We start from the raw sequence: 17,415 nt of genomic DNA, 5'->3' as shown, positions 1-17,415 counted from the left end.
CGTCCCCTCGCTTCTGGGCCTCCCCGCTGCTGTCCCGATCTCTCTTCCTTCCGTGGAGTCCGTTCGTGAATCCATGGGATTCGCCGCGGAAGGAAGAGAGGTCGGGGGAGCGACGGACGCCAGCAGAGAACATCCCCTCGCTTCTGGGCATCCCCGCTGCTGTCCCGATCTCTCTTCCTTCCGTGGAGTCCGTTCGTGAATCCATGGGATTCGCCGCGGAAGGAAGAGATATCGGGGGAGCGGCGGACGCCAGCAGAGAACATCCCCTTGCTTCTGGGCCTCCCCGCTGCTGTCCCGATCTCTCTTCCTTCCGTGGAGTCCGTTCGTGAATCCATGGGATTCGCCGCGGAAGGAAGAGAGGTCGGGGGAGCGGCGGACGCCAGCAGAGAACGTCCCCTCGCTTCTGGGCCTCCCCGCTGCTGTCCCGATCTCTCTTCCTTCCGTGGAGTCCATTCGTGAATCCATGGGATTTGCCGCGGAAGGAAGAGAGGTCGGGGGAGCGGCGGACGCCAGCAGAGAACGTCCCCTCGCTTCTGGGCCTCCCCGCTGCTGTCCCGATGTCTCTTCCTTCCGTGGAGTCCGTTCGTGAATCCATGGGATTCGCCGCGGAAGGAAGAGAGGTCGGGGGAGCGGCAGACGCCAGCAGAGAACGTCCTCTGGCTTCTGGGCCTCCCCGCTGCTGTCCCGATCTCTCTTCCTTCCGTGGAGTCCGTTCGTGAATCCATGGGATTCGCCGCGGAAGGAAGAGAGGTCGGGGGAGCGGCGGACGCCAGCAGAGAACGTCCTCTGGCTTCTGGGCCTCCCCGCTGCTGTCCCGATCTCTCTTCCTTCCGTGGAGTCCGTTCGTGAATCCATGGGATTCGCCGCGGAAGGAAGAGAGGTCGGGGGAGCGGCGCCGCCAGCAGAGAACGTCCCCTCGCTTCTGGGCCTCCGAGAGCGTGGACGCAGCGGCAGCTGCCCGCAGACAACTTCCACGCGCTTCCGGGGCTCCTGTCGCTCGGCAGAAGCTCCTGAAGCGTGTGGAAGTTGTCTGCGGGGCAGCTGCCAGCGCACCCACCTCTCCTCCTGCCTCTTCGTGCATGGGATCGCTGCCTCCGAGAGCGTGGGAGCGGCCGCGAGGAGTCCGTTCGTGCAGCGCCCCCACCTCTCCTCCTGCCTCTTCGTGTATGGGATCGCCGCCTCCGAGAGCGTGGACGCAGCGGCAGCTGCCCGCAGACAACTTCCACGCGCTTCCGGGGCTCCTGTCGCTCGGCAGAAGCTCCTGAAGCGTGTGGAAGTTGTCTGCGGGGCAGCTGCCAGCGCACCCACCTCTCCTCCTGCCTCTTCGTGAATGGGATCGCCGCCTCCGAGAGCGTCTCTTTGGTTCCCTTCTCCTCCTCCTCCTCCTCCTCCTTTCTGGCGCCCCTTCCTTAAAGATTTGGTACCAAAGCAATGGCGGTGAGGTCGTGAGGAAGTTGTGTCTTTTGGATTTTGCTGCACTGTTGTCTTTCCAATGGTTCTCAGACTGGTTGAACCTTTAGCAGCTGGGGTGATATTCTTTACTGTTAAGGTTACAATTGGATGTGTTGGACGAATCTTAAAAGATGAAACTTTTATTAAAACGTTTGACTTAACTAAAAACGTCTTCCTTTTTCTTCTTCTTCTTAAATATGATTTATTTATTTATTTTTACTTCAGAAGTTTGATGACTGTTGTACAAACTAATCCAACCTAAATGTAGAGGAGGAGAAGAAGGGGGGGGATTTAAAAAGAGCAGAGGAAAAAGAAAAGAAAGCATGAAGAAAACATAAAGAAAACATAAAGAAAGGGATGGGAGGGAGGGAAGGAAGGAAGGCACTTTATGTTGAAACAGAAAATATTATATAAGGAAGAAAATGGAAATAACTTAGGAAGGAAGGAAGGAAGGAAGGAAGGAAGGAAGGAAGGAAGGAAGGAAGGAAGGAATTGCACTTAATATTGAAGGAAAAGAGAATGAAGGAAAAAGTATTGGAAGGATTGAAAGAAGGAAGGAGGAACAAAGAATTACACTTAATATTGAAATGGAAAAGAAAATATAATGAATGAAAGAAGAAGTATAGGAAGGAAGGGAAGGAAGGAAGGAGGGAAGGAAGGAAGAAACAAAGACTGTTGAAACAGAAAAGATAATATAAGGAAGAAAATGGAAAGACGTATAGGAAGGAAGGAAGGAAAAAAGGAAGACAATGTTGAAATGGAAAAGAATATAAGGAAGAAAATGGAAAAAATTATAGGAAGAAAGGAAGAAATGTACTTAATATTGAAACAGACAAGGGAATGAAGGAAAAAATATTGGAAGGATTGAAAGAACAAGGTTTTCCTTGTATGGGATTGATAGTGTCATTCTTAAATTTATTCCCCAAAATTTTTCCCATTTGTCTAGTTCAATGTTATAGCCAAAGTTCTGTGCCCATTTTATCATTGGTTCTTTTACAGTTTCCAATTTCCTCTTCCATTTGATACTTCAAGAGGAATTTGTATATTTTCCCTATCATCTTTCTGTCCAGACTTTGAATAATTTTATTCAATTTGTGTGGTTCTGTTTCAATACCATATATTTTAGTGTCTTTATTGTATTTAGTTTTAATTTGGAGGTAGGTTAGCCAGTCACCTTTCATATTCTGATCTGCCAATTCTTCAATTGTTTTTAAATTTTCCTGTCTGTCAATTAGATCTCTGTATCTTAGAATTTTGTTCCAATCTGTAAAATTTGGGTGTCGTTCTTTCTGTTGGTGATAGCCAATTTGGGGTTTTCACATAGTGGATTTTTTTAATTTTGAGCCATTGTTGCAGTAAAGTTCTAATTAAATGATTTTGAAAGTATTTGTGCGTTTTATGTTTGTCATTCATTCCATAAGAAATTATGCCAGCCTGCCTGCAGGTCATGGCCTTCTAAGATCAGAATTCTTTTATTCTTTAACTCAATCCAATCCTTCATCATTGTCATTGTTACTGCAGTTGCGTATATATAGGCTCCCTGTGTGCTTCCATCCATCCCTACGAAGATCTGCTGGGTTTTTTCTTTTATTTTTTTAATGTATTTTAAAATAATATTTTATTTATTGTGCATATGATTTTTAAAAATAGTGTTATTCTGTGTTGATTCTTTTTTAAAATTGTCTTAAACTATTTAAAAAAAGATTCTATCCAAAATAAATTGAAACAAGCCATTTTAAAAATTTCTATGCACAATACTTTGAAATGGACTCAGGAGTCATGATTGACACTGAGTGAATTTGCACTTTTAATAATCAGGAAGATACAATGGCATTGAAAAAAGTGACTGATGACCATTTTTCACACTTAGCGACCGTTGCGACCATTTTTCACACTTAGCGACCGTTGCAGCATCCTCATGGTCACGTGATCAAAATTTTGTTTGGCAACAGATTCGTATTTATGCTGGTTTCAGTGTCCTGGGGTGACCTTTTGACAAAAAAATTTTTTTTTAATCAAGCCCCCCCCCCCCCCCCCCCCCCGGGTCAAGGGCGTCCCTCTTTTCCAATCTGAAAATCTGGTCACCTTAATGTAGACACACCAGAGCCTGGAAACCAAAAGACCAGCTGACCAGGGCACATGCCCACAGAGAGGGCTCTGGATACACTTCTGGCAAGCATGCCATAGGTTTGCCATCATGGGCTTAGAGAGAGCAGTAAAGTACTGTGAAGCGGTATAGAAGTCTAAGTGCCTTTTCTATTGCTGTTGCTTCTAGAAACTAGGACTTGGCCAAGAGTAAAAATATTTAAGAATGTAACTGCGTTTATTAGTCCAATGTTGGAAATACTTTAATAGGGAGTATTATAAAAAATGTATTATAAAAAAAAATGCATGTTAGTGCTTCTTGTTTCCCCAGCCCTCAAAGATCAAAGTGGTACACAGCGGGTTGTATTTATCAACTTTTGATGCTTTTCTATGTACAAAATGGTTCCTATTGATTTTATGGCCAAATACTGATCTGACCTGAGTAGCTTAGAGATTAGGAAGTTGGTCTATGAAGCCATCAGATGATTATCTTGATTTTCATTAAGTAAATTGGATGCAAAGCCTTCCTATTCGCGGGCAAACTTTTATTTCTCATGAAAAGCAAATTCAGCATTAATGAACCTTTACCTTTATTTGTATAATTTAATCATCAGAGACTACCATCTGCTGGGAAGATTTTAGAACTGTGATCCATCAAAAAGCTTTCCCCCCAAATGATCAAATCTGCAAAAAAAAAGAGCACAGAATATAACTATGTCTTAAAAACATTAATACAAAATAATATGCAAAATGTGTTCTCTGGATGATTTAAAGTAAAACATTTATTACCTCTGTTGGAAGTTATAACCCACCCCTCTCCTAAAGAAATGAAATATTTTAGGATATATGAAAAAAGCAGAATATTTCCCCTAAAAAGAGAAGTAGAAACTCAAGAGAGGCAGAAACTCAGCCGCCCCACTTTTGTGAATGAGCCATTAAGGCCTCACCCAGTCTATTCTACATAACAAAAACCTCTCCACTTCAGCTCCAGGGTGATGGGATTAAGATATGATAGTATTAGTCACCACAGGGCACCTGGGAAGATTACATCATCACCCAGCAAGCCAAACAAGCCTGGGAGACACCTACAGAGTTCCCTGCATGGCCCCATCGGAGTCTGACAACCAATCAGAATACAAGCTCAAGATCAAAGGCAGAGAGGGCATAAAGCCAGGGACTTTCAGCATCTCTGCCCTTTTTCTTCTTCACCCAACATCTTGAAGTATGTGATTCCCCTTTTCCCCCAGGACCTCCAACCATGTGACCCTGTCCACCATTAAACCATCTTCCCAAGCAGCCTCCATGTTTCCAGTGTCTTTTTTCCCCACTTGCAACTGAACCCAGAAGGACATCTCTTTCCACACCTCTGCCCATTAGCCAGATCTGGAGGACCTATTTAATTAATTGATTTTATAGTTTGCTTTTCCTGCAGAAGTAAAATATCTCAAACAAAACACTCCTTTATTATTATCTGAACAAATAACTGAGTATAATGTATTAAGCTGGAAGATAATCTCTTCCTCTTTCTTAGATGTATATGTTCTTCCCCTTTCCTAGTAATTCAGTGTCATTACATTGCAATTTCCTTTATTTTATTCCCATAAAAGTGATGAAAGAAATGTCCTTCTGGGTTCGGCTCCAAGTGGGGAAAAAGACACTGGAGACATGGAGGCTGCTTGGAAAGATGGTTTATTGTTGGACAGGACCACATGGCTTGAGCCCAGAACAGAAAAGGTGATCACATGCTTCAATGTTGGTGGAGAAGAAGAGAAGGGCTGAAGGAGGGGCTTGCTAGGCTTTTTATAACCTGTTTATCCCACCTCTCTGTTTCCTGTTCCTGTGTAAGAAATGTATTCTGATTGGTTGTCAGACTCCCATGGGGCCATGCAGGGGCTACTCTCTAGGCTGTGTTTTGAATCCAGGTATGGATGAGTTCTCAGATGCCATGTGGAGAGTTGAGTAAAGTTCCAACATTATCATGCCTTTACTCCCATCCCCCCCTGGGGCTGCAGTGGAGAAGTCTTTATTATGTAAAGTGGACTAGCCTGGCCTTCTCAATGGCCCATTGACAAAGTGGGGATGGGCAAGAAGCTACAGGCAACTATTCTGTCTTTTAAAACATGTTTCTTTTCATATCCAGAGAAATATTCTGCCTTTTCAATATTTCCTAGGATATTTCATTTTTCTGGGAGAGGGCTGGATGATAACTTCCCACAAAAGCAAATAAGTGATATTACGGACAGAGACTGGATGACCAAAACCACCCAGTGAGTTTCTAAAGTACAGATAGTCCTTGATTTATGACTATAATTGAGCTCAAAATTTAACTGAATTATGCTGCCCGACACTGTAAAGAGGCTCATCAACCAACCAATCAACCAACCAAAAAGGAAGGAACGTTTAAATCCTCATGAACTGAAATATAAAATGAATTGTGTAGGATTCTCAACTTTTTTTAAGCTGTTATGCTATTACACGTTGTATTAAAGGAGAAATAATTATATATTTTAATTTAAATGATATATTCATTATGATCCACTATATATTCATGTGTATCCTGGATCTCACTTATAAGCTTCAGGTTGTTTTACAACTGTGGTTCAACACTATTTAATATTTAGTGTGTTAATTATCTATACGACCACAATAAACTGGAACGGAATAAATCAGTACTGTAAAATACTGTTCACACAACGCAGCTGTCTGCATTTGCACAAAAATGCACGTACATCCTCAGACTCTAAGCCTCTCTGAGAATCTCCAAGATCCACCTGCAAAATCCGGCAACCAGGTTCTCGTTACGTATGTTACAATCCCTGGCATTCGCCCAGCTTCGAAATGGAAGTGAGCATGCGCTCCATGCCTGGTAGCATTGGCTGATAGACGGAGAGGACGTGTGATACATAAGGGGAGTTATAGAGGCCGGTGGAATTTCTCCTCTCTAGGAAGAAGCGCTCTTTCATTTTAACCTTCGAATCACCGGCCTCTTGAGAAACGGCAAACGCTGAGAAGTGATCTCAAGCATAAAGTCCCGGCGTGTCGTTGGTCTCAAAACCAGTGAAAATACACAAAAATTGAAGTGATGGCAAATATTGAAAGGGTGGTGGGAGAGTCTGGGAGGGGAGAAATCTTCTAAGTTCTCTTTCCGTGTGCGGTGCAAGAAAGAAAAATGCACGGTGCAAAGTTAAAATCTGCACATGTGTAGCCCCATAGAAGGGAGAGGATTCCTCCGAGATCTGGTCGTTGCGAGGAGGAAGGGCATTCTTTTTTCTTGCAAAGCCCCGGCGAGCAAGAAAGGGGAGAGGATGCTCCTTGTGATTATTTATTTATTTGGCTTGTCAAACATGTACAAGATAACAGGTATAAGTATAAACGTGGACATGAGCACAGGAAATGGGTACGAATATGAGTGGACTATGGATTATGAATGATGAATCGATTATGAATGGACAGCCTACTTACAGGCTTCAAAGATGTTGTTAGTTGCGAACTCGTGTCCGACTCACCCTGACCCCATGGACAACGTTCCTCCAGGCCTTCCTGTCCTCTACTGTCGTCTGGAGTCCATTTAAGCTCATGCCTACTGCTTCGGTGACTCCATTCAGCCACCTCATTCTCTGTCCTCCCCTTCTTCTTTTGCCCTCAATCGTTCCCAACGTTAGGCTCTTCTCCAGTCCTTCTTTCTCATTAGGTGGCCAAAGTACTTGAGTTTCATCTTCAGGATCTAGCCTTCTAAAGAGCAGTCAGGGTTGATCTCCAGGACTGACCGGTTTGATCATCTTGCTGTCCAAGGGACTTGCAGGAGTCTTCTCCAGCACCATAGTTCAAAGGCCTCCATTCTTTGGCGCTCAGCCTTCCTTATGGTACAACTTTCACAACCATACTTTGCAACTGGGAAAACCATAGCTTTGACTATGCACACTTTTGTTGGCAGGGTGATGTCTCTGCTTTTTAGTATGCTGTCTAGATTTGCCATAGCTTCCCTCCCCAGAAGCAAGCTGCAGTCCCCATCTGCGGTGATCTTGGAGCCCAGGAAAATAAAATCTGTCACTACCCCCATTTCTTCCCCATCTATTTGCCAGGAATTGGGAGGGCCAGATGCCATGATCTTAATTTTCTTAATGTTGAGTTTCAAGCCAACTTTTGCACTCTCCTTCTTCACCCACCTCAAGAGGCTCTTTGGTTCCTTTTCACATTCTGCCATTACAGTGGTATCATCTGCATAGTAAGATCAGCTAAAAGTGTCCCTGACACTGGAAAAAAACCCTCCCAAACCTTTTCGGTGTTTGCAGCAAAACTAACTTTTGTGGATTTGATTCAGGCGTACTACATTATTCTTTCCTGCCACAATTTATTTTAAATTCCTAAAGCTATGCAGATAGATCCCTTGATTGTCTCTAGCGAATAGGTGACAGGCAACAAGGAATTTTAAAGTGTTTGTATCTCTGCCACATAGAACAGATTTTTTTTAAACGTCCCTGAATCTAAAAAGTCCTTTGGTCTTTTTTTTCTCCTTGTATGGATGTTTATTTCTATGTTGACAGTGTGAATGTTCATCGAATGGGAGGAGAGGAGAGGAGAAACTATGGGACCAGAAATAAAGTTCATATTTTCCAAACTCTGTTTAAGTTTTAAATCTCAATGTGTGATCGTTGAATTTTATTTTTAAATATCAGGGAAGACTCTTATTACCATAAAAAATCTCCTATTAACTATTTGCAACTATTTAATGCTATTTGAGTTCAAACGCTCTGTATCACAGCACCGGAAAAAATACCAACTCGTTTGTTCCCCAAAGGTGCTTTTTCAAGGGGCAACTGGAAAAAGCGTCTTTGGGGACAAGCATGATCTGGATGACTGAGAATGTCCATAGACATTTGCCAACTCGTTTCGTTTTTAATGCAGCTAAACCGAATTAAGCTGCTACCGGTAGTTCCGGCTTTCGAATCTTGAAATTCTGGCAGCTATCTAGCTTCAAAGTCGAACGGCGCATGCGCTCCTTCTCTAACACGCTGAAGGGGGATTTTGAACGCGAGGTCAGGAAGTGAGCTACGCTATTCCCCGCAAGGAGTGTTGCCGCTCTAGGGCGAAGCCCTCTCGTTTCATCCCCTGGAATGGAATGGAAGCTCGGGAAGTTATTGCGAGAATAAACTTGCGTATGTATGAGTGTAGATTTTCTCTGCACCCGTTTTGATGGCTGTGAGGAAGCAATATCCCCAACGATCAAATATCAAATGTTCATCCCCAAACATCAACATTACCTAATATTTTTTGGTATTTTATCGTTGGGGACATTAAAAACAATATCCCCAACGATCAGATTCCAGAATCTGAGCTTCAGGGTGGATGCAACTGGGAAGGGACATTCTTTATTTACTAGCGAGTGATATTACTAGGAGTGATGCCAGACCTCTTGCAAGAGAAAATAAAATGTCTCTATTGGGGACAGAGAATGCTGTTTAAGAGCTAAGTCTGCCACCTGCCGCTCAAGAGATGCAAAGAGAAATAATTTGGAGAACTCCTCTACAGAGTCGTTCCTAGATGCACATAAATAAATAAATTATCCACTTCTTAAACTGCAGGATCTGGTCTTGAGTGTGAGGGGAATGGGGAAGCTGATTCTTGCCCTGCAAAACCTCAGAAAGCAAATCAAAAGATCCTTTGATCTTGCTCAGTTTGACACTGCTCTGCATATAGGCAGCCCTCCCCCAACCTAACAGATTAACAGAGTTGGAAGGGACCTTATAGATCATCTAGTCCAACCCCCTGCTCAAGCAGGAGACCCTACACCATTTCTGACAAATGGCAGTCCAATCTCTTCTTGAAAGTCTCAAGTGATAAAGCCCCTGCAACTTTCGAAGGCAAAGCTGTTCCATTGGTTGATTGTTCTCACTGTCAGAAAGTTCCTCTTCATTTCTAGGTTGAATCTTTCCTTGGTCAGTTTCCATCCATTATTCCTTGTCTGGTCTTCGAGTGCTTTGGAAAACACCTTGATCCCTTCCTCTCTGTGGCAGCCCCTCAAATATTGGAACACTGCTATCATGTCTCCCCTAGTCCTTCTCTTCACTAGACTAGTCATACCCAGTTCCTGTAACCGTTCTTCATATCCTCACCTCAATGGACCCTGGATAATAATAGTAATTACATTCCTTCTGGAAACCTGGATTCCAGCTAACCTGGGAATGCCTCCAAGTGACTCACTGGAGCTTAATATACCTAAAGATAGGAATTCCTGTGTGTTCTCATAACATAACTGATAATCTATACCTGCTAAATAAATTATTGAAATAGTTACTTTGGTGGCTGGACAACCAGAAGCTCTGTTGTAGCCTATTCTGGCATGTTGTGCAGACCTGGTTTTTGTGAGAATTTCTGAAGTGCATTGCAGTAAAATTTTGCTGTTATATTTTTCTCTTTTCCGCTTCAGGTATAGGAAGTATCTGTGGAAACAAAAATGCCTAAAAATCAAAGATGCCCTGTTGAGGTTTATTCATATCCAATTCATGCAATTATGGGCCCATAAATTAATGGGGGTTTGGGGGGTCTTTTGTAGCAGTTTAGAGTTCAGTTTGAAAGTGGATTAATAGGAAAAGGATCTACTGCCTGAGTGAAGAGTTCTGGGCAGCTTGGGAGAAGAATGGAGCAGGAGATACAGTACACAAAGAAGAAAATGTTATTTTGGATACACCATGTCAGGACTTCGGGAATCTCCGTTACCAGGAGACCCTGGGGCCTCGAGAGATTTGCAGAGAACTCTACCATCTTTGTTGTCGGTGGCTGAAGCCAGAGAAGCTGGAACTGGTCATGCTGGAGCAATTCCTCGCCATCTTGACTCCAGAGCTGGGAAGCTGGGTGAAAAGAGTGTGGAGTGGAAACACAAATAAGATTGTAAAATATGGGAAAACTCACTTAACAAATGTCTCACTTAACAAATTTTGGGGTCAGTTGGGGTTCTAGGTCCGAGGACTACCTATATAGGTATATTTCGACTTTCTTCCACAGTTGGGACCAGAATTTCCGTTAACAAGCAAGATGGTTTTTAAGTGAGTTGTGCCCGATTTTTAAGGACCTTTTTTGCCATGGTTCTTAAGCAAATCACTACAGTTGTTAAGTGAATCAAATGGTCATTAAGCAAATCCAGCTTCTTGCATTGATTGTCAGAAACCAGAAATCTGTGATGCTGCAACCATCGTATATACTGGCTGATTGCCAAATGCCTGGATTTTGGTCAGGTGGCGATGATCAAATGCTGCAATGGTTTTAAGAGCAAGGACCAGTTGTAAATCACATTTTCCCCCAGTGCTGTTGTAGCTTCAAATTGGTCACTAAGCGAATGGTTATAAGTCGAGGGCTACCTGTAAACCAGAAGTACATCAGTTTCTTAACAATGTGATTTTAACATGGAATGTCAACGGACTGAACTCTCCACAGAAGAGGAAGAAAATATTTCATTATCTTAAACAGTTTAAGAACGATGTAATTTGTTTGCAAGAAACTCATATCAAGTCAACTGATCAAAAATATTTGATCAACTCAAAACTTGGTCAACATTTTGCAGCTTCTGCTATGGAAAAGAAGAATGGTATAGTTGTATACTTAAGAAAAGATATGAAAGCTGAATTAATAGAAGCAGATCCCTTCGGAAGATATATTGCTTTAGACTTAATCTTAGAAGGGAAAAAGACATTACTTTTGGGAATTTATGCTCCCAATCAACAGCAAGATAGATTCTATAGAAATCTTCATGCTAAATTAGTACAGTGGGACTATAGTTCCTGTATACTATTGGGTGACTGGAATGGAGTGATAGACACTAAGAGAGATAAGAAGATTTCCCGCCTAAATACCAAGATGCGAGCAAAGTTACCCAAATCTTTCTTTGACATTATGGATGATTTTGAATTGAGAGATATCTGGCGAGAAAGAAATGCAGAGGAATATGACTTCACTTTCTTCTCGGACAGGCATCAATCCCTTTCAAGGATCGATTTTATTCTAACCACTAATGATTTGCTTTCTAGGGTCAAGAAAACAAAGATTGCAGCTAGAGTCCTTTCGGACCATAACCCAGTTTGGATGGAGTTGGGAAGGGTAGTGCAGGCAAGAAGGTTTTGGAGACTGAATGAAAATTTATTTAGATATGAAAACTATATTAATGATTGTAAAAAATTACTATCTGAATATTTTGTTTTTAATATGAATAAGGGTACATCTATGGAATTTGTATGGGATGCAAGCAAAGCGTATATGAGAGGAGTTTTGATGAATATAAATAAAACACATAGAAATAAGCAAGGGCTAAAACGAACAGAACTGGAAGAGGAAATTAAGAGAAAAGAGCTGGAGTTAACAAGGAAACCAGACGATACAAAGGTTAAGGAAGCTATTAACATATTAAAATCTCAATTTGACATGTTGATCTCTGACCAGGTAGCTACTAATTTATTATATGCAAAACACAATACTTTTTGTAATGCAAACAAACCTGGCAGATGGTTAGCTTATCAGATTAGGAAAAAAAGGAAAACTCGAAATATATCTAAACTGATTTACAGAGGGAAGGAGGTGTTCCAACAGGAAGAGATTCAAAAGGCTTTCTGGGAATTTTTTACAGAACTGTATAAAGGGGATAAAATTAATGGTTTAGACATAGACAAATATTTAGACAAGGAGAAAATACCTTCAGTTAGAGAAGAACACAGGCAAAAATTGAATCAACCAATAACCTCGGGGGAAATCCTGCAGGTAATTAAGCAATTAAAGCCAGGGAAAGCACCAGGTACAGATGGCTTGACAGCGGTTTACTACAAAAACTTACAGTTAGAAATGGTAGAACCTCTTAGAGAATTATTTAATATGATTCAAACGGAAGGTAAAGTCCCTCCATCTTGGAAGACAGCGTTTATATCTTTGATACCCAAAGAAGATCAAGATACTACTCAACCCAAAAATTATAGACCCATTTCATTACTGAATGTAGATTATAAAATTTTTACTAAAATATTAGCAAATAGGTTAATGTTGGTCATTCAACAATTGATACATACGGACCAAACAGGTTTTATACAAGGGAGACAGATGAAAAGTAATGTCAGATTAATTATTAATGCATTAGAATATTTGGGAAAGAACAACCAGATCCCTGCTGCGTTTATATTTTTGGATGCTGAGAAGGCCTTTGATCGAGTTAACTGGCAATTTCTGCTGAAGATATTGCAAAAAATGCAGATAGGAGATAATTTTTTACAGTCAATTAAAGCAATATACCAACAGCAAACAGCACAAATCATAGTCAATGGAAGTTTAACAGACTCTTTTCAAATTGGAAAAGGTACAAGACAGGGTTGTCCTTTGTCCCCATTATTGTTTATTATAACTTTGGAAGTATTGTTGAATAAAATACGGGGCTTGGATGGTTTAAAAGGGATCAAGATTAGGCAGCAAGAATATAGAGTCCGCGCTTTTGCGGATGATTTGGTCATAATATTGGAACAACCGCAGGAATCCAGTATGGTTTTAATGAATACGATTAATCAATATGGTCAAGTGTCTGGCTTTAAAATAAACTTAGGAAAAACCAAAATATTAGCTATAAATATGAATATTAAACAAAAGGAAGAATTAGGAGTGATGCTAGGATGTGAGGTAGTTAAAAAAGTCAAATATCTTGGAGTTAACATTTTAACTTCAAATGGGAAATTATATAAGCATAATTATGAACCACTTTGGCATAGCATACAGACAGAGATGAAAAAATGGGAGAAATTGCACTTATCTTTGCTGGGCAGGATAGCGGCAGTGAAAATGAACATTTTACCAAAATTTTTATTTCTTTTCCAAATGTTACCTATACTTAAAAAAGATGCGAACCTTTTAGAATGGCAGAAGGGTATCAACAAATTTGTGTGGGCAGGAAAGAAGCCGAGGGTAAAGATGAAAATAATGCAAGATGTACGTGAGAGAGGAGGATTGAAACTACCTAATTTAAAACTATATTATGATGCAGTGGCATTATCTGTAATTAGTGATTGGATTCATTTAACCAATGATAGAATATTGAACATTGAGGGACACGATCTGGTATTTGGTTGGCATGCTTACCTGTTATTCAACAAAAAATTGGATAAGAACTTTAAAAGTCATATTTTGAGAAATGCTTTATTGCGGGTTTGGAAGAAATACCAATATAAATTAAATGACAAGATACCCATGTGGGCAATTCCTAGACATGCAATTGAAAATATGAATACAGCACAAAAACAGGATAGATTTACTTACAGACAGCTTCTTACCTCGGAAAGGGGGGTATTACAATTAAAATCTTTAGAGGTATTAAAAGAGGAGAAGGTAGTTCAAACATGGTTCCAGTATGGGCAATTACAGGCTAGGTGGAAAATAGATAAAAAAATTGGCTTTATTCAAGTTGAGGATAATCTGTTTAAACAAATAAGAGATCAAAGCTTAATGCATATAAAGAGGATATATAATGTATTAATACAGATGGATTCGGAAACAGAATTAGTTAAAGATTGTATGATAAAATGGGCTCAAAATATTGAGGAACCAATAATGTTGGATACATGGGAAAGAATTTGGGTAAGAAATGTGAAATTTACACAAGCTCAAAATCTGAGAGAAAATTTTTACAAGATGTTTTATAGATGGCATTTAGATCCTAAAAAGTTGGCTTCTATGTATCCGAATGTACAGCCTAAATGTTGGAGGTGTGGTTCTCTCGATGCTACATATTATCATATATGGTGGACCTGCCAAAAGGTTAAGGCATTTTGGATAAAAATATGGTGGGTCATGCAAAATGTTTTTAAAAAAAGGATAAAGTTTATTCCTCAGTTATTTTTACTAGGTATATGTACTGATTTTACAGTGGTAGAGACCAATTTGATTCTGCACCTGATAACTGCAGCAAGACTGTTGGTGGCGCAATATTGGAAGAAGGAAGACTTGCCTACAATCCAAGAATGGACATTGAAAGTAACAAACTTAGCTGAAATGGCTAAAATATCGGCATATCTCAAAGATCATTCAAATGAGAGATATAAACGAGACTGGAAAAAATGGATTGACTATATACAAAATAAATACGGGACTAAGAAATTCCAGTTAGCCTATGCTTAAGATCAGAAATGATTTAAACTGTTAAAAGTTAGTTCAGTAAGAAGAAGCTAAGTTCAATCTAGAATGTCATTAATTTCTTTATTTCTTTTTTCTCAATAGATTTTAGACTGTGTTAGTTAAAAATCCATACCGTGTACGGGTTCTGGGAAGTCGGGGGGGGGGAAGGAGGAGGGGGGATGGGGGGGGTGGAGGGAGGGAGGGGTACACACAACAAAAAAAATTGTATTTCAATGTCTTAATGATTGACAAATGATGACATATTTGTGTTTGTTTTTTTTAAAGAAAAATAAAAAAGTTCTCTTAAAAAAAAAAAAAAAAAAACAATGTGATCTGCCCTTCATGTTTGGATGTTATGATGAGGCCTAACAACCTGAGGTAAATTTATGCAAGTTTAGAAGTATATCCAATATTTTTCCACAATTGTATTTTTTGGGAGCAAAGTGATGGCGATGTTCGGTAATAACACCATTGTTAATGTATGTGGAAAAAGGATTATTTAATCTAGAAGATTATTGGGAGCTGCCCAGAGTTGTGTTTTTAAGATGGGTAGCAACAAAGATCATTTAAATAAACACGTAACTAAAACTAGCAAAGAAAGAAAGTCGAGCGGGTTTCTTTTTCCCCCCAGCACATTTCATAACAGCTGTAGAAGAAGACACAGAGTCTTAAGTCTCAGAGCTGTCTTGTTTTTCTTCTATTGTCTGATCAGCCAGGATGTGATATATGCGGATACGTAACAATGAATGGAATGTTAGATGAATTAAGTAACCAAATTGGCATATTTACTTTGACCAAGGAGGCTCAGGGTTATATTTGAAAACAATGCACGTGAACACAAAATTGTTAAGAGACAACATAAGCAAAACCAAAGCGATACAGGTAGTCCTCGACGTATGACAATTGAGCCCCAAACTTCTGTTGTTAAGTGAGACATTTATTAAGTGAATTTTGCTTCCATTTTACAACCTTTCTTGCCTCATTTGTTAAGTGAATCACTATGATTCTTAACCTAGTAATATGGCTGTTAAGTGAATCTGGCTTCCTTATTGATTTTGCTTGTTCAGAAGGTTGCAAAAGGGGAATCACATGATCCCGGGATACTGCAGCCGTCATAAATATGAGTCAGTTGCGAAGCATCTGTATTTTGATTAAGTGATTAAGGGAAATGCTACAAGGATTTTAAGTGTGAAAAACAATCATAAGTCTCTTTTTTTCCAGTGTTGTTCTAACTTCGAATGGTCACTAAATGAACTGTTGTAACTCGGGGACTACCTGTACATCAGAATATCCTGCCCACAAAACATTCAAGTGTTCAATAGGTGCAGGCTGTTCTTATCTGCTAGGGGTATCCAGAGTGCATCATCAGCGTAATATTTAAGATTTTCTCATCAGTTAATACTAGAGCAGCTAAGGAGAGTTTTGAGGGGGCTCAGCCATAACAAGACGACTTTAAATTATCTCAAGCAAATGTTGGATATGAGATTAAGGCAGATCATGAAAAAATGACCCCCCAAAAGTCATCAGGAAATACGCTGCAAATAAGCCAACTACTTTTTCAGATCTTGGCAATATAACCAGTTGAGTTCTGAGGTTAAGGAAGGATGAAATTAAAACTGAAACATTTGGAGATAGGTGCAATGAAGTATACTTTATTGAAATATGCTTACAGCAGGACTCCAGAGCAAAGTATTCCTCAGATTATATAGGTTTGGTTAACTGCATTTGAAACAGTAAGATAAAAAGAATACAATAAAACTGCCTTCTGAATGCTTTGATGAGCTATTGAAATGATTTCCTTGTTATACTTCATACTTGCAGTGTCCTTCCTGATATTATCTTTGTTAAAATATGTTATTAAAATTTAAAAAAATGCAAAAAAAACCCCTCACAACCGTAATACTATATATATATTTTTTTTTAAAAAGGAAAATATAAAATAAAAAGTGCAAAGAGGAAAAAAGGAGGAAGGGAAAAATGTATACATTTGGTTGCTTTTTTAGTATCCTTGATATTAGCTATGTGTACCTTAAACAGCAATATTGTGATTTCTTGTTGCACTATTTCATTGCTCCTCCCTAGAAGGATAACTGTCTGGATTGGGTTATAGAATTGGGTACTAATAAATATAAATATTCATTTTAAATACCACTACCTTTAAGTCATGATGACGCAGTGGTTAGAATGCAGGCTAATTCTACTCGATTCTCACCATCTCAAGGTTGACTCGTCCTTCCATCCTTTCAGTGATGAGGACCCAGATTGTTGGGGGCAATATTCTGACTCTAAACTGCTAAAAGTGAGCTGTAAAGAAACACTTAAGCAGTATATGAGTCTACGGGCTATTGCTGTGTTTAGCAACCTAGCAACGGGGGCATGTATTTTAACAGATCATATGTATTCTTGCAGATAAGCCCATCCACAATAAACTGACCTCATTTTTTTCATGCTTTAATTTTCACAATTGGTTTATCGGGGTTGTGTGTATGTCCAGTTTTAATGGTTATTTGGTTGAAAATGTGAAGGCTGACTTACCTGCAGATGGGCTTTTCCCATCAATCCTGTCTTTTCTTGGCAAGTTTTTTTTTTTTTCAGAATTCGTTTGCCATTGCCTCCTTTCTTGGCCTGAGAGAAAGTGATTGGACCAAGGACCGAAACCCATGCAGCTGGGTATCATCAGCAAAGTGGGATTAGAACTCACAGTCTCCTAGTTTGTAGCCTAATGCCTTAACCACTACACCAAAC

Source organism: Thamnophis elegans, chromosome 2 (genome assembly GCF_009769535.1).
Source record: "Thamnophis elegans isolate rThaEle1 chromosome 2, rThaEle1.pri, whole genome shotgun sequence".
Lineage (NCBI taxonomy): Eukaryota > Metazoa > Chordata > Lepidosauria > Squamata > Colubridae > Thamnophis > Thamnophis elegans.
This window is presented reverse-complemented; position numbering follows the sequence as displayed.